This window comes from Humulus lupulus, chromosome 3 (assembly GCF_963169125.1).
Source record: "Humulus lupulus chromosome 3, drHumLupu1.1, whole genome shotgun sequence".
Taxonomy (NCBI): domain Eukaryota; kingdom Viridiplantae; phylum Streptophyta; class Magnoliopsida; order Rosales; family Cannabaceae; genus Humulus; species Humulus lupulus.
The window spans coordinates 248,881,770-248,889,096 of record NC_084795.1 but is presented as its reverse complement, the minus strand read 5'-3'; positions in this window follow the sequence as shown (position 1 = coordinate 248,889,096).

The window sequence follows — 7,327 nt, the reverse complement described above, 5'->3', positions numbered from 1 at the left end:
ATGCAGAAATATAAATGTTTTCATTTAACAAAATGTCTCAAAAACCCGTAAAACTTTTTAAAAGTCGTATGGCCATACTTAACATTTAATTACAAACATATTTTATAAAGAGTAGAGTGAGCCTAGTTTAGGAAAATTACACAACATTTCCAAAAATAAAACGACTTCCCAAAAGGTCGGTCCACATGTACATTTGCAAGGTAGACTCCAGCGCTCACTGCTCTACCTTGCCCTTGTTCTTACCTACAATAGGAAACAACTAGGTAAGTGAAAACGCTTAGTAAGTTCAACCTTAAAAGAAAAGCATGCAGAGAATTAGGGTTCCGGATCCATCTGGACCCTACACAATCAATTTCAAGAACGCAAAAGCGTCCTGGCAAACTTATGGCCATGCCTGATAACCAATGATAAATTATTTCATATAAACAGATAAATTGCTGCACTCAGAAAATCCCAAAAAAAGCAGATATATTATATCACAACTATATCTTATCAACAAATATATCCCTGCACTCAGAAAATCCCAGAGCAAGCAAATATAATATATCACAATATAATTCGAGACCAACGCTCGACAATTTCCCATAATTCAGGCATAACACGCCCTCCAGCATAAATGCTAATCTGTAAGAGAGAACCGAGTCTCAACACTAAGATCTAGCTAATAAATATCCCCACCAAGGGTAACTATCGCGTTACCTAGGGAATTACTACTTATCCAAGAGTGTAATCGAATTTACACGAGTTTACAGATACTTCTGTGTTAATCAGTGGTGTTGGTGAGCAGTTGCCCCTAGGGTGTTCAACCTCACTCAAACTTGGCGACCCCTAGTATCTCTAGACACTCTCACTGAATGGCCAATATTCATGACTGCTATCCGGGAATAAATTATCAGAGCACTTGCTCGGGTTCTAACCATTCACTGATTAAGTAAGCATGGGGGCCCATAGGTCCCATTCATTTTGGCACCCCTAGGTTTAACCAACAATCCTCACGTCTTGGCCACTCGTCATGGTAATGAGCCGAACATAATAAAATCAAGTAGCATGATGGGGATCAGCCGTCTAGGATACGACTGATATCTACCGTTCATATTTTCTAAATCAGCACTCACTAGACTAACATCTCTAAGCAACTTTCTACGACAATGTATATATGTGCATGTGTCCCTATACTAACATACAATACAATAGTTGTTTCATGTTGCAACCACACAATATAAGTTGACTTACTTGGAGTCCTTAGAATGCAGCAGGTTTTCACCCTCCAACGTTCAGTCCAGTTACGCTTAGCTAACACTGTAGTTATCCATATATTATACTCGGATTAATTATGGCACTTATAATTCATTATTATTATTATTTTGGGCAGTTTGGTCATTTTCAAAATCATTAGTAAGGATTAAAGATCCTTATTTGGGGTTTAAACTCATTAAGGAAATTCATACAAAAATATTTGAGACTAAACCCTAAGTCTCGGGGAGACCTACCCTATGGTCTCGATGCCTAGGCTCGGGTATCACAATAGTACTTTTTCACAATATGCTAAAAATATTTTTGTTTAAAAGTTCCGCTATTAACCCGTACTTTCAACAATCGGTAAAATATATAAAAGATTTTAGCCGGTATTATATCTCGAAAATACTAATTAAATTCCTTAATTATTTTTAAAGAAAATAACTCTTAATTTTCCTTTTATTTTTCTTAAAGTTTTAATCTCTAAAAATCGTTTTAAGAAAATTGCCTATTTTGTCTTAATTAGGAAAACCGTTAAAAATTTTCCATCTTGACTAGTTGATTTTCCGAAGTCAATTAATCAAGTTTACTTACTAGAAAAATAATTAACTTTATTATTTTATGAAAATGTAGGGTTTTAAACCCTCTTTCAATTTTTTCACTTATTCACAAAATGAATTCTTTTATTTTTAGAAAAAATAAAAATTCTTTAATAAAAATAATTAACTCAAAGTGGTATTTTAGGTCAAAATATGTTTTCAAGGCTTGCCAAGTTTTTATCTTGCAATAAGCAAAATTTTACTTTTTACCTTAAGTTCCAAAATCTCATTTTTGCACTAAGTATGAAACCCTATTTTTCACATTTTTAACTAAATACTTTGTTAGTTCATAACTTGAAATTTACTTACCCAATTGTTACCAAAATTTCTCAATTCCAATTTTGATATACCTTTTAGGTCTTTGTAAAATCTTAAGTCAAAAGGAGTATTTTTTATTGGTGAAATTATTTTCCAACAATGAGGTAAAAATGACCTTATTTTCAAGTCCTTATTTTTTCCAAACTTTGACACTTAATAACTTTCAAATCGTTCAATATTTTCTTACAACATTTTACAGTGGAGTACTAGATTTTTCCAATAATATGTCCACCAAATTTTAGAAAAAACGGGGTTCATTTTCCCTATACAGTGGCTGTCCAAACTTGGTCCCGAAATTAAGAATGCGAAAAAACAATGTTTTACCTAAACTTTGAAATAGCATAACTCACTCATTTTTAAATGTTTTTGAGTGTTTCAAAAGCTCAATTTTATGTACTCAATCTCAAAAATATCACAGTACAATTAAATTTTACAAAATCAATATACAGTGGATGCTTGACCCCTTGGAAGTCATAGCTCAAAACATGTATTTTGTTTTAGGGTTTCCTACAAAATCCTTGAGGGTTTTGGTCCCTATTTTTCAAAAATCAACAGGCAAGCATCATAAAAATTATAAAACAACTACCATAACCTTATTACATCACCAATAAGAAACTTTAAGAATTAACTATACAAAATAATACTTAAAACTAAAAATCATACAATAACAACCGTAAAAGTAAACTTTTTACCTTTTGTTGTTCTTGCTTAAGGTTTGGATCTTCCTATTATCCTAAAAACACTCAAGTGTTTTACCACTCACTTGCCTTAACCCTTATCTTTAAATTGAGATTAAACTAAAAAAAAAATATTGGTCCACCCTAATAAACCATATCACATGGCCGGCCACCTATTTGTTTTATTTGTAATCATATTTATTTATTTTTATTTTTTTTATATAAAGGTTAATAAATAATTCCTAAGAAGAAAAATCCAATTTGACTTCCTATAACCTTTTTCACTCTTATTAAGTTTTAAACACAAAACTTAACACATAATAATTAAATTTAATGTCTCTCACATTTAATTTAATTAATCACACAATAAAATTTAACGTAAGGTCCATTCATGGAATAAAATTCCCCATTTCGGTAAAATTAAGCATTTAACACAAAATGCCCTAAAATTTCCATTTTCCCTTAGGTTTATTATTTTTCACCAAACTTTAAATTTTATGAATGTATTTTATGCCCAAAATATATTTGTCATAGTTTTTCATTTTATTTTATGAGATTTTTACCCGATCAGGGTTTTTGTGTCGGTCGAAGACCGAAAGTCTTATCTTGACTTTTAAATCACAAAATTCATATTTTGGCTAGAAATAACTCATAAAATAATTTCCAAACAAATATAATATTATCTAAAATAATATTCTTAACTCGGGGGAAAATCCCAACCCGAGTCGTTTAAAGGTACCCAAAAACGCAGGAGGTTACATTGTGCATGCATGTATCTAATAGCCATGCAGGGCATTGATCTTGTGTTCTAGGGTTCAAGAGAGGCTTTTACTAGTTGGATCTCAAAGATTGAGCTCCTTTGTGATCAAATAAAATAAGGTAAGAGGTATTTGTAAGTTTGCTTGTTCTTGTCGGTCATCTAAGTTCTTCCTACTCTAATCCTATCTTAAAAATCTGCATGTGGGACTTGAGGCTCGGTTTTGAGAGTGAAGAGCACAAAGGGAAGTTTTGAAGAGTTAAGGATTTCATCTTCAAGTTAGGGCTTCAAAAGGTAGAAATCTATGGTTGTATCTTTGAGTTTCGTGATGATTTTGTAGATCTGGTTGTATAGGGTATTTCAATAGTTTTTGGAGCCTATTTATGGTTAAGGTTGAGATTGTATGATATGATGAATTCCATGCATGCATGTGGCTAGGGATTATGCTAGAAATGCTTTTTCTGGTTAAGTGTGAGTAAAAATGCATGCTGCCAAAATTCGTGGTCTGTGAAAATAATATATGTAGTTGTGTAGTTATTTGAGAGTAATTGATGTTAGGATTTGGAAAATAACAAAAACATATTTTTATGCCCAAGTTATGCACTTTTTGGCATTTTGATGTAAATCTAAAAAATTTCTAGGTAGCATGCACTGTCCAGATTTCTTTATCTTTTGAATGGGTTTTACTAATCTAAAAGCTATTAAATTTTGTAAGGTGTTATTTGATACATGCATAAGGATCCCTGTAAAATTTTAGAGGAGAATATGTTACGGTTTAAGAGAAATTGTTTTTCAAAGTTGTCCTAAAATATGGAAAAACCTTATGAGTAGCAAGCACTGCCCAGATTGCATAAATTATTTGAATGGATTTTACTATCCCAAAAATTATGAATTTTTGTAAGAAGTTATTTAAGATATGTATCAAGACCCCTGTAAATTGTAAGATAAAAATATATCACCGTTTCAGAGAAACAAAAAGAAGTAATTTTGGACCATAATGAAAATTGATTTTTGGGAGGTTAATTCTCCTAACCTAAAACGAGTTTTGATGCGAGATCTTTGCCTAGTTCCCGTCATTATGACAAAGAATAAGTGGAGGAAATCTTAAGGACTTTTGCCAAAAATTCAACATATGGAAAATGTTTAAAAATGGACTTTTATCACTTTTAATAAGAAGTAAAAGAAAAATTTTGGAAATTGGAAAATGGTTTTTATAAAAGTAACTAAGGATTTGGATGTTAAACCAATCTAAAATCAGTTTGAGATAAATAAAATATGATTTTTACCATTTTAATAATTTAAGGGTCCAATTGTCCTTCTTTTCAAAAATCTCACAAAAGAGGTTTTAGATTATCATTAAACTTGGTAAAAATAGAAGCTTAGGTTAAAAAGGACCTTTATAAATAAAGGGCCACTTTTCAATAATAATAATAATAATAATAATAATAATAATAATAATAATAATAATAATTAAAGAGTCTAAAATGAGTATTTTGGGTATTATGAAAGATAATGGTGAACTTTATAAAATGACGAAAATTACGGTATTTTTCTAAAGATGCGATTTTGTTAACTCCTTTTTCTAAAACCAATGTACCAAATGATCAAATAAGATAATTCCTTCTTGAAGAAATATTAAAACACATGGTATGGCGAGCATGTTACTGTGAGACCAATTTTCCTACGATAACTTAAAGACTAAAAAGAAAACCAAACCCTATACACTATGAAGTGTATAAGAGGCTACAACATAGAGTCTTTTAGAGTTTATTGCATCCATCTATTGTAAAATATTAGCTATAAGTATATGCCATATTTTAATCTAAGTACATTGTACTAATTACAGTAACCGCCAAAGGGAAAAATGAATAGCGGTATTAAGGATCCAGCTGGGAACTAAGGACTCCAAGTAAGTTAGCCTTTCCCTTTCTTATCTATAACATGAATATACTAGTGTGTGCTTGTAGTAGTAGATTACACTAGTTTTGATTGGGTCATTAAGACCAGGGTATGCTTAATACCTACTCTTGCAATGCTTTTGCATTCTGCGACTAAATGGTAAGTAGGTTCGGGTTGAAGCCAGGATCTTAGCATAATATAGTCCAGGTTGGAGCCAGGACACGGTAAGCTAAACGTCGGGTCAGAGCTAGGACATGCTATAGTCCAGGTCGGAGCCATGACATTGCCAAATTATAGTCTAGGTTGGAACCAGGACATGGTAAAATTATGGTCTGGGCTGGAGCCAAGACATGGTAAAATTATAGTCAGGTTTGGAGCCAGGACATGGTAAAATGTAGTCTGGGTTGGAGCTAGGACATGGTAAGATAAATTCTGGGTTGGAGCCAGGACATGGTAAGATAAAGTCCGGGTTGGAGCCAGGACATGGTAAGATAGTTCGGGTTGGAGCCTGGACATGGTATGATAGTCCGAGTTGGAGCCAGGACGTTAAGAGTGATTCCAGGTTGGAGCCAGGATTCTTTGTGTTTGTTAGAGTTGATTAAATTGTGTAATTATATATATCTAGAATGTTCATGGATATTATGAGTGCAGGTTATTATGATATGTGTCAACATTGCTTGTTAGGTACAATCAAAGTATATGATTCTGACAGGGCTATTATTTGAAAATGTTATGATAGGGTTGGAACTTATCCAATACCCTAATGACCGGTAGTGATATCTACCTTAGGTCGACATGTTACTGGGTTTTAGTATACTTGTGTATAAGGCCATTCTTACTAAGCATTTTCGCTTACCTAGTTGTTTCATGTTGCAGGTAAGTTCAAAGGAAAAGTGGATCAGTGAGCACCGAAGTCTGCTTGGGGATATGTACATGTGACCTAAATCAATTAGAAGCTTCAGAATAATATACTAGCCTCTAGGACCTCGAATTCCACTAAATTGGGTAGTAGAATCCTTCCCAAGCCTTTATATTTGATACCCGAGCTTAAAACCCTGTTTTGGCTATTTTCTTTAATTTGAGTCGCAGCCTAGCCCATAGGGCCGCGACGCGCTACAAGTCAGAGAGCCCAAGGCTTTCTCCTAGGGAACACAGGCTGCAACACGCCCCAACTTGGGCCACGGCGCCTGGGTGATTTTTGAGAAACCAAGCCTTTCCACGCACATGGGTCGCAACTCCTGAAGAACAGGGTCACAACTCGAGCTCCAAAACCCAGAATTCCCCAGCATTTCCCCTGCGTTTTTCCAAGCTAAACCCATCCAAATTCACCAAAATTTGTCCTAACCATAGACCCAAGCCACAATTGAGTCTAGAACTCTCAGCAACACAGCCTAGGCATCATTTATAATCCATAAACCAGCCAACAATCTTACCACAACTCAAAATCTAAAACTAGAATCTAAACCTCAACCAATGTTTAAACTAATTAAAAAACATTCATCACAACATGGAAGGGTCCTTACCTCATTTTATAGCTCCAATCCTCCACATGCCTTGACCTCATTCCTAGCTCCAATTCTTAGCTTTAATCCCCAAACCATCATCTTAAGAACTCAAGGAAGCCAAACCACCTCAAGGGAGAAGAGGAAACCGTGAGAGAGAAAGAGAGGTTGAGAGTGTTTGTTTCCCTCTATTTTTCTGGTTTTTTCTAGGCTTCCTAAGGCCTTTAGGCAGTTAAGACAGTCCAAGGGTTAAGTTTATCCCTTTGACAAAAGATTAAAATACCCCTTAATCATAACCTTATTATGCAATGCCCACGAGGGAAAAAACGTCATTTGCCA